Source organism: Capsicum annuum, chromosome 3, assembly GCF_002878395.1.
Source record: "Capsicum annuum cultivar UCD-10X-F1 chromosome 3, UCD10Xv1.1, whole genome shotgun sequence".
Classification (NCBI taxonomy): domain Eukaryota; kingdom Viridiplantae; phylum Streptophyta; class Magnoliopsida; order Solanales; family Solanaceae; genus Capsicum; species Capsicum annuum.
Genome location: NC_061113.1, coordinates 256,637,225 through 256,652,419, shown reverse-complemented (window position 1 = coordinate 256,652,419; position 15,195 = coordinate 256,637,225).

Sequence of the window (15,195 nt, the reverse complement as noted above, 5' to 3'; positions counted from 1 at the left end):
TTATCTTTAGTAAAGTATATAAAATTTCTATCTTTTTTATTAATTACCAAGATCATTTTTTCTTAAAACAGCCGGATACATCCACAAACCCATAAATCTTTGGATACAGGATTTTAATTATGTATCTCCCTTTGGTCTAGTTAATATATTATGTATCTCGATCGAATAGTTTTAGTTATGTATCTCCTTTTGATCTAGTTAGTAATGATAATTATGTATCTAAGAAAAAATGGAGTAATTAATTGTTACATTCTTATAAGTTCAAAATTATGTATCCGAATGCTAATTATACATTTGAACATTACAAAATAAGAAATTATTTGTGAGTTAATAAAGAGCGAGAATAAGGAATGATTAATGAGATTTATGTTATTTAGCCTTTTATTTTATTGGGCTATTTGGACCCCAGTGCAATCGTGGGCTGAAAAGGACCAAATGTCCTGAGGTCCAGTCCATGTCTTTCCCGCTTCAAAAAGTTTCTCTCCACATCACTATACTTTTGGATTTAGATTACATGCAAGCAATTTACTGTATAGTTTCCATGTTTCAATTGAAATTAAAATAAGACCTGTTGATCATTTACAAATTAAATCGAAGAAAAATATTTTTTCAGATTTTTTATTTGTAAAAATTAAAATCTCTTTAAATCGGTTATAAAATTAAAAAAGAAACTGTTAGTAGCCTACAAAATAAATTTTGTCCTCACGTGTAATATTCTAGACCCTTGATCTAAAACTATTTGATACATATTATAAATCTTTAATTTAACCAGAAGACGAGCCAGAATTTCAAGTAAGGGGGTTCAATATTAAAAAAAATATTAAGTCGAAGGGGTTTCACACCTACTATAACCACATAAAAAATAATTTTAATTATGTATAAATAATATATTTTTCCGTTGAAGGAGGTTCGAACAATCCCTAAAGAGGGCTGGCTCCGCCTCTCAATTTAACATCATAAAATTCAAAATGTTCCTACACTTTTTGATGTTGCATGTTCAATCAAACTGAAATACACTATTAAAACAAAGACAGTTGTGTTCACAGGTTTCCACCCGTTAGTTACTTCATTTCTCTTCGATAACATACAAGTTCCTCTTTATAAATCCCACTGTGTTCAGTGAAAGAATTGAATAAACATGTTCTTTTACATCCTGGTGGACATGAGATGGTATGATATTTAAAATTTAGATACTATAATTTTGATATTTGTTTTTTAAAAATATTATATTATTAGCATATCATATTAATCAGTAATATTCAGTATTTTGATGTTTGATTTTTGGTATTTTACGGTATGCTAATTGGTAATCATAGTTTGTTCAACTTTGATAACATATACTCGTATAATAGAATATTATTACTTCGACTATTCAAAAACACATCTCAATTGTATTGTAATTACATATTACACATGTCAAAATATTTGAAAAGAAGTACAAACAACTCCTTTGATTAGTCAATTACATAAAAAATGACATTACAATTAAGATAGAGTAACCAAAGTTTCAATGTCTTAAAATTTTCTTCTAATACTAAGTTGTATATTTGTTAATATATATATATATATATATATAATATATTAAAAGTGTGAAGTGCCTTAAAAATATTATTTGAACTTTTTTTCTCTCCATTAAAGTCTTTATTTTAGACAAAATCGTATTTTCACTATTTTTTTCCCCTAATATTAATAGTTGAAAATTAATTAAATATATTTATGCTAAAACTTTTTTCTTATTAGAAGTAATTGGAATGAATGACAACTAATACTTATTACATTAGTTTAAGGATTTTAAATAAAAAAAGTTTGATTTTAAGAAGATTAAAAAAATCTAGAAATAAATATAAAAATGTTAAAATAAGAAAAATTTTAAAAGTATCAAACTTTTAAAAGTTTTAAGTACGTAATAAAAATGCAATAAATAATTTTGTAAAAATTTAACTTTAAAAATAAGGAAAGATTTTAAATATAGAAAAAAATAATCGTACCACAAATATGGTTTAAATTGATGCGTCTCTCATAGCCCCTGACAGTAAGGGAAAGAGGTACTGCATGACAAATGCAAAAGTGATAATCGATCAACTACTTGAAATTTCTGATGGTAAACTATATATGTGCTTACACTAAAATATATGTTTATATTAAAATTAGTTTAGGTGTACGCGCTTCGTGCGTGTACTTCACTTTATTAAGTTCAAAAGTTACACTAAATAGGATATTTGTCTAAATTATAAAGATAAATACAATAATTAAATTCAACATCTTTTGAAAAATTTATTGAATTAAACCTAACCTTTACCAAAAGAATTTGTCAAAGACAATCGACATTCATCTATCACCTATAAACTGCAACAAAATAATATGATAATAGAGACATCGAAACAATATAATTAAATCTAACCATTACACAATTTTTTTTTCAAAATTGTCTGACACTCATTTACCATCTCTAAACTATAGAAAAATAATACGGTAATAGAGATATCAAAATAATACATCTAAACTTAACCTTTACACAGAAAAAAATTTCAAAACAGATAAAAATAATACAATTAAACCTAACCTTTACCTAAAAAATTTTTTCAAAGTTGACTGACATTCATCTACCACCTGTAAATTCATCTACGACCTATAAAGGTTAAGTGATCACAAAGCTTCAGTTTTGATGAAATAATTTTTGTCTGAGTGGAAATTTTGACCCTAAGGAATGAATTGAATGAAAGCAAAGAAGATATATATATACACACACGTTGAATTCTATTATATTGACAAAAACAGTGAAAAAATCGAGGGTTAGAAAATTAAGCATCCACAAATTTAGACATGCAACCGAATTAAGTTAGATGAACATCACTCATATAAGTAAATAGATTTCTTCCCTAATTTAACGTGCATCTCAATATTTATAGAAGTATTTTCTTAATAGAGTCTTATTTTAGGAGTATTTTTCTAATTAATCACCACAAAGAAAAATATTAATTGATTCTTCTTCCATATATTTTAGGAGTCTAGTTAATATAATAAAAATAATTTAATAATAAATTGAAGAAAATAGTGAATAGATAGTTTTGTCTAAAGGAGGGACTTCACATTTTTAATATATTATAGATTATAGATTATAAATAAGATAAGTTTTTTTCTAGGTTGAATATGAACGTGTATGTTATAATTTAGTTAGAATAGGATTTTGATTTTGTGTACATAAAAGAAAAAATAAATTATTTAAATTATCTTCACATAAATTATACTTTTCAAAGAATTTTGTATCTAATACACGTTTTTTTTTTTTTGCTTTTCACGATTTTTTTCCATTTGAGGTTTTTCATTAGGACACCCTTTTTTTTTCCCCTTTTTACACACTAATTTAGGAATACATATTGATTTATTGGTTTTGTATAGGATTTTTGTTTTTGTTTGTTCAAATTTAGTTAGAATGGGATATTGATTGTGCATTTGTACTGTCGGCCAAATTTATATTATTGGATTTGTAATTTAAATAGAATATGCAAAAAGACGATTTTATCTAAAGGAAAAACTTTTAATAAAGGGTAAAAAATTCAAAGGTAATTTATAAGGCCCTTCATACTTTTAATATAATAGAGAATAGAGATATAGATGTGAGGAATCTTTGAAATTTGAGTTAAACTTTTTACACTTTACTAAAACTTTTCGTAATAGATAAAATTATTTAATTTTAAATAATAAAATGTTACACGTGTGAAACACTATATCAAAAATTTTAATTCAATATATACCATACCATTGCAAACCACCAAAAGAAGGTGGACATTTTGGTCGTTGAAAGAAAAATTGGAAAAATATATGAGAAGAAAAAGAGAATCAAGTGCAAAGAAGAAAAAAAGATGGTTAAGAAGTCATGTCGGGTTTTGGTGTGTGGTCCTCTCTCCATTGGGCCCTAAACCCAAAAAGAAAGAGAATCTCAGCTAAAGGACGCATAGGGGATGTTGGACTGACTGGATGTTTATTTGGGCCTTCAGCAATATACCCCTCGTAATGTTAATGTTAATACTCCCTCCGTTTCAAAAAAAATTATTTTTAGGAAAAGGACATCACGTGGTCTTTTTCAAAACAACTAGTTCATGTTTGAGTCATTGAACATTCATGGTCAGTCGGCTCAAATTCATATTTTAGTCATTTCATAATTTGGATCATTTTGACCCAGATAGTTCGGATACAGTTCATGCATTATACTGATACAGTTCGTAAAAAAATAAAGCAACAAATGTATGGTAAAAATTGTACCATTGTTATATGGACTATGCTTTTTTTAGTATAACGTGCATTGAATTTGTATCATTGTTGTATTATATATATATATATATATGTATGTATATGTATGTATGTATGTATAAAATTCATATAGAAATTGTATTTTTATTATATAGAATACATATCTGTATAAGACATGTATCAAATTTATATCAGTATTGTATAAAGTTGTCAGCAAATGGATAGAAAACGAAATTAAAATTCAATGACCATTTTCATGTCAACAGTTTCATCCAAAGTGCTACAAGATTAAGCACATTTTGATACATTTGTTATATCTTTAATTTAAGATCACAAGATTTTTTATTTTCGTTAAACTTTATATAAGTCAAAGCAGGTCAATCAATTTAAAATGTTGGGAGTATCATTGTTCTCTATATGATGTATTCATGCAATTTGTCCAGTATCTTCTTACATACATCGAAATACAAGTCTAGTGAAAACTCCTTTGTCTTTCAACCAAGGGGGGGGGGGGGGGGGGAATTAGGTATTTTTTCACATTTTTCCTTTCATTTTTATCTTGCCTAAAAAACATAATTATAGACTACGGGCGTCGTGGGATGATATTAGAATTAATATGTAATTAGGAGTCGTTTGGATTGTGTAATAAGAAATAAACATTACAAAATAAAATACATGATTATGTTAGCCAATTTAGTTGAGTTTTCATTTTTTGAACGAGCAGTCATGGAATTGGTTATGCTTTGAGAACTCTCTATAACGTCATCGCGTTATAACAATATTACATTATGATAATTTGATTTTTTTAGAAATTGATTTTTCATGTTATATTTTACTTCCTTATAACGATATGCTACTTAAAACAACAATGTCGTTTATTATAATGGTCCACTCTTTGTATAACTACATCTCGATAACAACATACTCAATTACTATGTAATCCCAATCTATTTTAAAATAATCATCATTAATGTTATGCATACAATAAATTTCAAATCAGAATGTTTAAATGAGATTTGAATATCAAATGCTAGTATATAAAGCCATGCTAGTATATATGTATATATATATATATATATATAACAACACCTTGTTATTAAAGCCATGAAATTTTCAAACAAACGCTCCACTATAAAGACGTTTAATTGTACTGCAATTGTGATATTATTATTTGAAAGATATAATGGAGGTAAAAGATTATTTTGGTCATGGAATACTAGGAAATGGAATCTTAAAATGGGGTCTTGCTATCATACTATGATCATTGCCAATTCTGCATGATCAGTTTTTAGAAATTTCAATAGAGTCTAATGATTCTATACGATGTATCTATCCCCCCTTTTAAAATTATCAATAATTGGTAGTATTTCCGGGTTATTAATTTTGAGATAAAACTAAGAATATATCTCTACTTATTTAGTATATTGAATGCATAATTTACATTAGGAATATTAGTTTAACTGCACGTATAATGTTTGATTATTTAAAATTAAATAATTTTATCTATTGCGGAGATTTTTAATGAAGTGTAGAAACTTAAATCACTTTTAAAAAATTTTTCACATGTTAATACAATAATGTAAACATAAATATATATTTTAATGTAAGCACATATTTATTTTACCATCAGAAGTTTCAATTGGTTCATGAATCATTACTTTTGCGTTTGTCATGCAGTACCTTTTTCCCTTACTGTCGGGGGCTAAGATAGACGCATAAATTTGAACCATATTTTTGGCACAATTCTTTTTATATTTAAAATCTTTCCTTGTTTTTAAAGTTAAATATTTACAAAATCATTGATTATATTGTTAGTACATATTTAAAATTTTGATACTTCCTCAATTTTTCTTAGCTTAACAGTTTTATATTTATTTTTATATTTTTCAAATCTTCTAGTTATTTTAAAATTCTTAAATTGTTCTTGTTGAGAAGATCATCATGAGAAGGATACAAACATGGAGCACAAGGAATCTTTCATATACAGGCCGAGATTACAATTGACCAATTCGATATTACTTCATCTACATCTTTACTGGTCAGCCATCTTCATTCTTCCAAAAAAGGTACTAAAAGCTAAGCAATTACCTATGGGCTGGAAAAGGAAACACAAATAAGGTCCCGCTAGTAGCGTGGGAGGTAGTGAAGGAGGGAGGTTTGGGAGTGGTGGATTGTTGTGTATGGAATGAAGCTGCACTAGCAAAATATGTGTGGAAAAAATGGATAAATCATATCTACCTTAAGGGAGAAGCATGGTGGCAGTATGAAGGTCCGACAAACAGTAGCTGCTACTGGAGGAAAATATGTGGAATAAGAGATAAAGTTAGAAGAGGATACGTACAGAATGGATGGCTAAAACCAACAGGTAAATACACTATTTCGAGCGGCTACAAATGGTGTAAAGGAGATTTAAACCACTAGCAACAGTGGAGATGAGCAACCTAAACGTACCTAAGCACAATTTTATATGCTGGCTTAGCTACCCTTCAAGTATCCGAACCCCCTTGGTCAGAAAATTATGTTATATATACATAGTAAAAATTACATTTTTTATGTATAAATAGTAAGTGTTGAACCTGTTCGTATGTTCACTAATAACCCCCTTAGTGAAAATCCTGGCTCCGCCACTAGTGCCCATCAAAGGCTGCTTACATTAGCTAGAATGCAGAGACTGGGATTTGAGAAGGATGTTGATTGTTTATGTGGAAGTGCACCAGAAGACCTCCCTCACCTCTGAATGAACTGATATGTCAACGAGTGAGACATGAATGTAAATACAAAATACAGAGCTATGATAGAGCACAAAAATATAGACGAGATATAGAATGGATAAACAAGTTGTATAGGTTATCTAAATTAAAGTAAAAACTTTTGATGAATAACAAAAAGTTCAAATAACATTTTAAAAACTTTTCACACTTTTAATATATTATAGATATAGATAGATATAAATTATAAATAAATATAGATTATAGATAAATATAAATTATAGATATATATATAGATACGACATTTTTTAGTGCAACAAATCAAATATCTACTAATAAAAAATATACCTACTAAATAATTTCATTATTATTAATCCCATATTAGAATTCCCTAAAAATAAAGAAAGTGCATTTAAGAAAGGTGAGTCCAAGGAGTCTTATCATCATATTAGATTCTCATAGTTAAGAGGTTTTATTAAATGCCAATAACTAAATTATGGAAGCCAACATTATAAGATAAGAAGTTTGGCCATGGGGTTATCATATCATTATCAGATATAAAGCCAGCGCACTTCCTTCTGCTATAATTTGTAAAGGAAAAATCTTATTTTTTAGCTATTTTTGCCCCTTTCTTTCTAAATTAAAATTTTTAAGACTATTTTATTTATTAGTATTTACCAATATATTAAAAATTATTTCAATACATGGGAATGAAAAATTTATGTATTCTATTTAAAATTATTTAATTTTTAGGTCAAATGTAGTAGTGTGTAATTTAGAAAATAAAAATTAATCAATACAAATTTATTTATTACTCGTTAATTTATAATTTGTAAAATAAATATATGAGATCCTCGTAAACATTCTTTTTTATCACTCAAAGTATACATATACATATGAGATTATTTATCGCAATGGCAGATCTAGAGTCGATTGAAGTTATATATTTGGTACAAGTCAATCATTTCGGCTAAACTTCTTAACTTTGTGTAAAGAAAATTCACTTATATCTATACATATGAGATTATTTTCCGATTGAAGTTTTAATATGCTAATTTAATTTTATGACTTTTTAAATGAATATGAAAATTAGTGTATGAATGTAGAGTTTTAGTAATAAAATATTTTGGCATGCTTAAAATTTTATTACTTTACATTTTTTTTTTTTATAGATAGATATAGTAACAAATATGCTGTAGCTAAATGTAAAAAATTATTTTGCTAAATAATTTAACAAGAATTTTTTGTTTTCATAGTATTCATAGAAATAGATGTGGCTAAAATTTATTTACCATTTTCGCATGGATTATGATTCAAAATTTATACTCATTGCTAAGAAATTTATTATGTTGTAAACTGTAATTATAACGAAATATTTATTTTACAAGAAATATTCTTCAACTGTAATAGTAAAATTCGGTAAGATCGAGTCAAATCAAATGATTAACACATTTAATTATCTTAGATCAATGGTGTTTCTTTTATAATAAAAATTGTTCAATCACTATATAGATAAAATATCTCGCTCTTAAATGTGATTTTTTTTAGTTTTTAGTGTTCAAAATTATTTAGAACTTGAAACAAAAATACTTATTTAGTTACATTATTTTGCTTGTCACACCCCTTTTTCATCTCCAAAAAGATATGGTTTAAGGTTAGAAAGGGTTTTGATTTATTGAGTGACAAAAGATTGAAAATTTGTTACGAATAGGGATTATTTACATTTTTATTCAGAGTCGCTACTTGACATAAACTCGGTGTGCCAAGTCACCTTTTAAAATCCTTTTCAAAACCATTTGACTCTTTGAAACTGATTTGCGAACAGAGATTCCGGCTAAGGAATTCTGTTGACCGAGGAAAAGGTGTTAGGCACTCCTCGATCCCGTGGTTCGACCACGCTCGCTTGGTGGAGCGTATCGGCTAATTTTGACACTACGAATGTACAAACCACACAAAACACGTAAAACAATCAAACAGACAAACAAAACAAAAACGAATCAAAAGTATAGTGTCCAGTCCAATTTATACAGTCCAAATATAAAAATGCAAAAATAAATCCTATCTAACCTATACTAATTCTAACTATGCTCCCCTGTTTACCCGATGCCTCGGGCCTTCACCACAAACATTTTTCAAGTACAAGATACCTCGGGGCATTCCCCTGATAAATCAGTACAAGTACTTCGGGGCATTCCCCGGCCAAATGGTACAAAGGATCCCAACACAATATAGCTAAAAAAAAACATTCAATCACACAACTCAAATATTCCATCAATCCACAATCCCTACATTCGCCTACCCGACCTAAGTTTGCCTATTTGTTTCAACAAAATTCATGCTTATTCCAAATTAAAGCACTAATAATTAATCAAAACAAATACATATTCACTTTTATCAATTATTCGATCCTTAATCCCACCCCGATCTAATTTTAAACCGAAATTCAAACATAATAATTCACACCACTAGTTCCAACAATCCATAACTATCGTAAACACAATATTCATCATTCACATCACACACAAGCAATTAACGATATTCAATTCAACGCATCAAACATCACTAATAAATGAAATAAAGGATGAAAGGAGTAGAATTAGACCTCAAGAGCGCAGATTTTTCACTGGTAATAATGAATTAATGAAAGCCAAAGTTCGAAATTCGAAAGCTCGAAGAGGAAACCTCAACACGAACTGACCGACCCCAATCAAAGACAACGACTAACCCAAAATCAAATTGAGGTTCTCGAATGAAATCCACGACTGTCGTCACTCAAAACTCAATCAGTGGGAATATTACCTTTTCCGACGTATTTCTGCTGTCGAAACAGTGACAGTAGTAGCGGTGTAGTTTGGTCATAGGTTGTCAAACGATTTTCGATAGGTTGCAGCTGTGGTTGATCGGTGATGGGCGATAGAACAATTTTCCAGTGGAACTGGCTGAAATTAGCCCATAACAGGTCGACTTCAGTTGTTTGGGGGCTGATTTTGCCGATTCCGACGGTAGATGAGCCCTTTCCGGTGAGCTTCAGGCGAAGACTTGCCGATCTCCACTCTCTCTCTCTAGATTTTTCACTCTCTTCTCACCCTCTCTCCATTCCTCTTCGATATCTTCACTACTCAATGTCTTCTCCGATTTTTTAAGATTTTCCTGCATGTGTGAAGATGAGTGTGAATTTGGTGGATTAGTACATAGATATATTGACTGTGTTTACAGTGTGTTCTTCAGTGATTTTCAAAGATGGAGAGTGTGTACCATCTTCAATAGAGTGTATGTGTGCTGTGCGTTTATTGTGTATAATCAATGGAGAAACTGTGGATCTTGGGTATGAATTGTGAAGGGACTATGTGTGTTTGCCTTTGATATGGTCTGCTAATGGAGAGGGGCGTGAGGATTGTGTGGGTGTCTTGGTGAAGAAGAAGAAAAAGAAAAATGGAGTATGTATATTGTGATGATGAGAAAAATGTGCCCCCTCTGTAAATGTCACTGTGTATATGAATTTGTATATGAATCACCTAGGTCCCCCTTAAATATTCCTCCTTTTGTTTGTTTTATCCCATCCAGAAAAGAAAAAATGTGAAGGGGAGGGGTACGTGGGTATAGGGGTGTGGGGTGGTGAGGTAGGGGTATGGGTAGGGGTAGGTGTTCTAATTTGATTGGGTAGGTTGTTAGGATAAGATAAATTTTGTTAGGGTAAGGGTTGTATTTTTTTTTTGTCATTTTTTGAAGGGATAATTAAATAGGGTAGGGTACGTGGTAAGACGAGAATAAATAAATAAACAAAATAAAAAAAAGGTAAAATTGATCTTCGGGAGGGACAAAATTAGGTGTCTACATTATGCCCCCTTTGAATGTAAACATGAAGTGTTTTAAGACAAAGAAGTAGACAGCGAGACCAAATTTTGACACGACCATTATTCAAAGAAAGCAACAAAAGGAAGAAGGACAACCGTGTTTTGACTTAAGACATCCTACCTACCCACGTTATGAGATAATCAAGTCACGAGTATTTCAAAGGATTGGAAAGAGAAGGACTATATCGGGTTCGAGAGTCGAGTGAAGTTCCATCGAGGTTCCGATCCGCGGCTCTGTTATTACATCAAAATAAAAATTACAAGTTAAAGCATAAATAAAATTATAAACATTCTATCTATGCAGCTTCTTTTGGACTCCTGACTTGAGTCTTATCACCCTATTCTTCAGGCGGGCCCCTGACTTGCAATTTCATCACTTGTTGCATGCTTTTCAATTGCTTTACCTTGTTGCCTGACTTTTAACTTCTTTACTTTGTTGCTTGACTTTTCATTTATTCGTCCTGTATTTCGGGTAGGCTCCTGAAATCACATCAAAACTGGAAAGAAAATTATCCCAAGCAAAAATTATTATAAAGAGGAATTTCATTTGCCAGAAAAGCAAAGTTACCAAAAACAAAAATTAAAATTTTGCCCCAGTTTATCATCAAAGGACTTTTGTGAAAGTCACATCATACCTACTTGCATATTGCAATGATGAATCAAGACTCTGACCAAGAAATGCATCTCTTGAGAGTAAAATTAAATGACCAAGACTAGGAAGTGCGTCTCCTAGGAATTAAAGTGAGGAATTCTGACTAGAAAGTGCGTCTTCTAGAGATACAAGTTTAATTTAAAAAGTGTGTCACCTGACAAATTAAAACTAGTAAGGAAGTGCGTCTCCTAAGGATTAAGTGCAATAACTCGACTAGGAGGTACATCTACTAAGAGTCAAGACTTAAGTTAGGAAATGTATTACCCAAAAAGCAAAGTTTAAATTACCCAATCAAGGAAGTGCATCTCCTTATCAATGTTGCTTGAATTATCAAAACAAGGAAGTGCATCTCCTTACCAATGCCTCTTGAATTACTCAAACAAGGAAGTGCGTCTCATCACAAATGCCGCTTGAATTACCAAACAAGGAAGTGTGTCTCCTTACCAATACTGCTTAAATTACCAACAAGGAAGTGTGTCTCCTTATGATAGCGCTTGAATTACCAAAATAAGGAAGTGTGTATCTTTATAAATATTGCTCGAATTGCCCAAACCAGGAAGTGCGTCTCCTTACAAATGTTGCTTGAATTATCCAAACAAGGAAGTGCATCTCCTTACAAATGTTGCTTGAATTACCCAAACAAGAAAGTGTGTCTCCTTATCAAATGCCGCTTGAATTCCCCAAACAAAGAAGTGCGTCTCCTTACAAATATAGCTTGAATTACCAAACAAGTAAGTGTGTCTCCTTTGGAAGTGCGTCTCCTTATGATAGCGCTTGAAGTATCAAACAAGGAAGTGTGTCTCCTTTGGAAGTGCATCTCCTTATGATAGCGCTTGAATTAAGGAAATGCATCTACTTACAAATGTTGCACGAATTGCCCAAATCAGGAAGTGCGTCTGCTTACAAATGTTGCTTGAATTGTCCAAACAAGGAAGTGTGTCTCTTTACAAATATTGCTTGAATTACCCAAATAAGGAAGTGCGTCTCCTTACAAATACCGCTTGAATTACAAAACAAGGAAGTGCATTTCCTCACAAATATTGCTGGAATTACCCAAACAAGGAAGTACGTCCCCATGGCTTTGAATATCAAATATGTGCAGCAATATTGCCTGTTGCATTTGAAAAAGTGAGAATGTTACGGCCTTTGATGTTTAGGCTTTGAGTCCTTGATTCGAAGGTAGAATGTGTTCCTGTTTCATACAAAGAAAACTTGTTAGTTTAAAAACATGGTGGCTGGTTTGTAGCTTTGGCTTTCGTGGAAATTACTCTTGCCCCGATCACATTTAATCTTGTTTCCAACCATTAGCATATGTCATTGACCTGCTGCATCATTGACCCAAACTCCGATTATTAAGAGTTCTTCTAAAACAAACACAGTATCTTTGCTTTGCCATGCTTCTCAGATAAACTCTTTGAACCTTGGTATTTTCATGAATTCCCAGAATTTTTTGTTGACTCAACTTTCTGCATGCCTTATTTCGGCTCACAATCATGTTTCTTTCATGTGCTGGCCTTTTGTCTTGCTTTCTACAATTGAAGAAGCTGGTAGCCAGTTTTGAAATTTTTTATCACTTGTTTCGACATAGACTTGACTCAACAACAAGAGAAAAATGACAATGACTTTTATTTGGATAACTGACTCAAGAAAGATAAGCAAAATAAAGAGAAGAAAGAAAAGATAATGAATGTACCCATTGAAACAAAGAAATAAAAATTAATCTAAAAATGACAGTCAACTCCAAAGATTATGCCATGTATTTTGGGTCAGGTTGCCTGATCTTTCTATCCAAACTTTCTACCAATTGTTGTTGAGTTAATGGCCTTGAAACTGAGTTGTTTCCTTAGGTCAATTGCATTTAAGATCTCGTTCAACTAGTGGCGCCTTGGAGGTTTTTTTTTCAACAAGCCTCTCTCATTTTTCTCTCAACTCACCATCGCCTTATGGTGCTCGTGAGGATTTTCACAAATGACTCTCATTTTTATCTATCTCAACTTACCATCGCCTTATGGTGCCCGTGAGGGTTTTCACCGATAAGACTTTCTCATTTTGATTTCTCTCCTGATTTCTTATGCTGAGGAAAACGAGCAGTTCCTAAAATATGTCATCACATCAATTGCGTGCTTAGCCTTAACATTCTCAAAGATTGATCTGAAGGTCTTTCTTTGGTTGTAACTTAGCTTTTGGATAGGGCTAGAAAGAAAGGATGGCATAGGGCCCAAACGACACTTGAAGTGGGGTGGAACTTACAACTTTTGGAATCGACTCAAACAATGAGGATTAACTCATGCCTCAATTTTTTTGAATGGGTGATACTAAATTATTTATTTGGTTGGACCGAGCCCTTAGTAGGGCAGCCTACGTATCTCACCCCCGAGAGAGGAGAATCAGGTCATGCGTAGTTCTGGCAGCTTGTTCTTTTGCTTTGATCTGATTTTTCTTTTTTTTTTTTTCTTTTATTCGCTCTTTTCACTTTTCGATTCTTTTTTCTAACTCTATTTTTCTTGACACCCTTTTTTTTGGAAATATTTTTGTCTCTTTTTTGTGACTTTTGCCTTTATCTTTTTACTTGACACTATTCTTTGAACTTTGCTTACTCTATCTTGATTTCAAAAGACGGGTATGAAAGAAAATAACTCTAAGGCTCAAATGGGGTAAACAAAGGATGACACAATGTTTGGATAGCAAAATGAAATGCCTTCATCATATCAATCCTTGAGAATGCAAGTACATAACATGCAATTGGAAGTGAGAGATGAAGATCATTTGCGACATCTTTTTAAGCAGCTTGAGTCTGTGCGTCACTACTTCTTCTGTAAACTCCACCTTTGTTGTACATTCCTCACATCAAATGACTCATGCTTTCGTAGAGCTGCTTATCTTCTTGTTTCTCTTGATATAAGGATCACACGTCCACTATTTGACCTAATTGGGACTTGCCTTTCGATCGATGATCAAGTTGTTCTTGTGATTCTCAAAATAATTGCCTTAACTTATCACCAAATGTCTCAGCACTCTATCTATTTTCTCATATGCTCTCTTTTTCTAACTTTAAACCTCTGATTCAATGTTCATGCTTAAACTGGATTTTAAGATATGGCTGAAAATTTCACTAGCATGTCATATCACTAGAGTCAACACAAAATGTACTATGTAAAGGAAACAAACAAACAACACATTTTTAAAACACAAAGGAAAATGAGACACTTCATTAGTTGAAACAAAATATAGAAGGGTTTGAACATAAACAACAAAAGGACAAAATAAGATAGATCCCAAACTACAATCCTGAAATAATTCGGAGAACAGAAAATAAAACAAAATAAGCTACCAAACCCCTTCCTAGTAAGGAGAGGGGTGACTTCTCAATTGCTCAGCTTGACATCTTAGCCACTGGTTTGCATATCAGCATGACTAGAGCTTTCCTCACTGTCAATGTTTTGCAACATGATTGATTTATCTTGAATTATCTTTTCAATTTCTCTTTTCAAAGCACGACAATCTTTAATACTGTGACCCTAAACATCGGAATGATATGTACATCGTACATTAGGATCAAAACTTCTTGAATGTGGGTCAGGAGTATACCCAAGGAGAGGAGTGATCATGCCCTGCTGTACCAATCTCTGGAATAAACTTGCATACGACTCTCCAATGGGTGTGAAGATATCCCTCGACTTCTGTCTCATTTTATTATTTGGCTTAAATTGAAAACCAGGCCTAGAAGGGC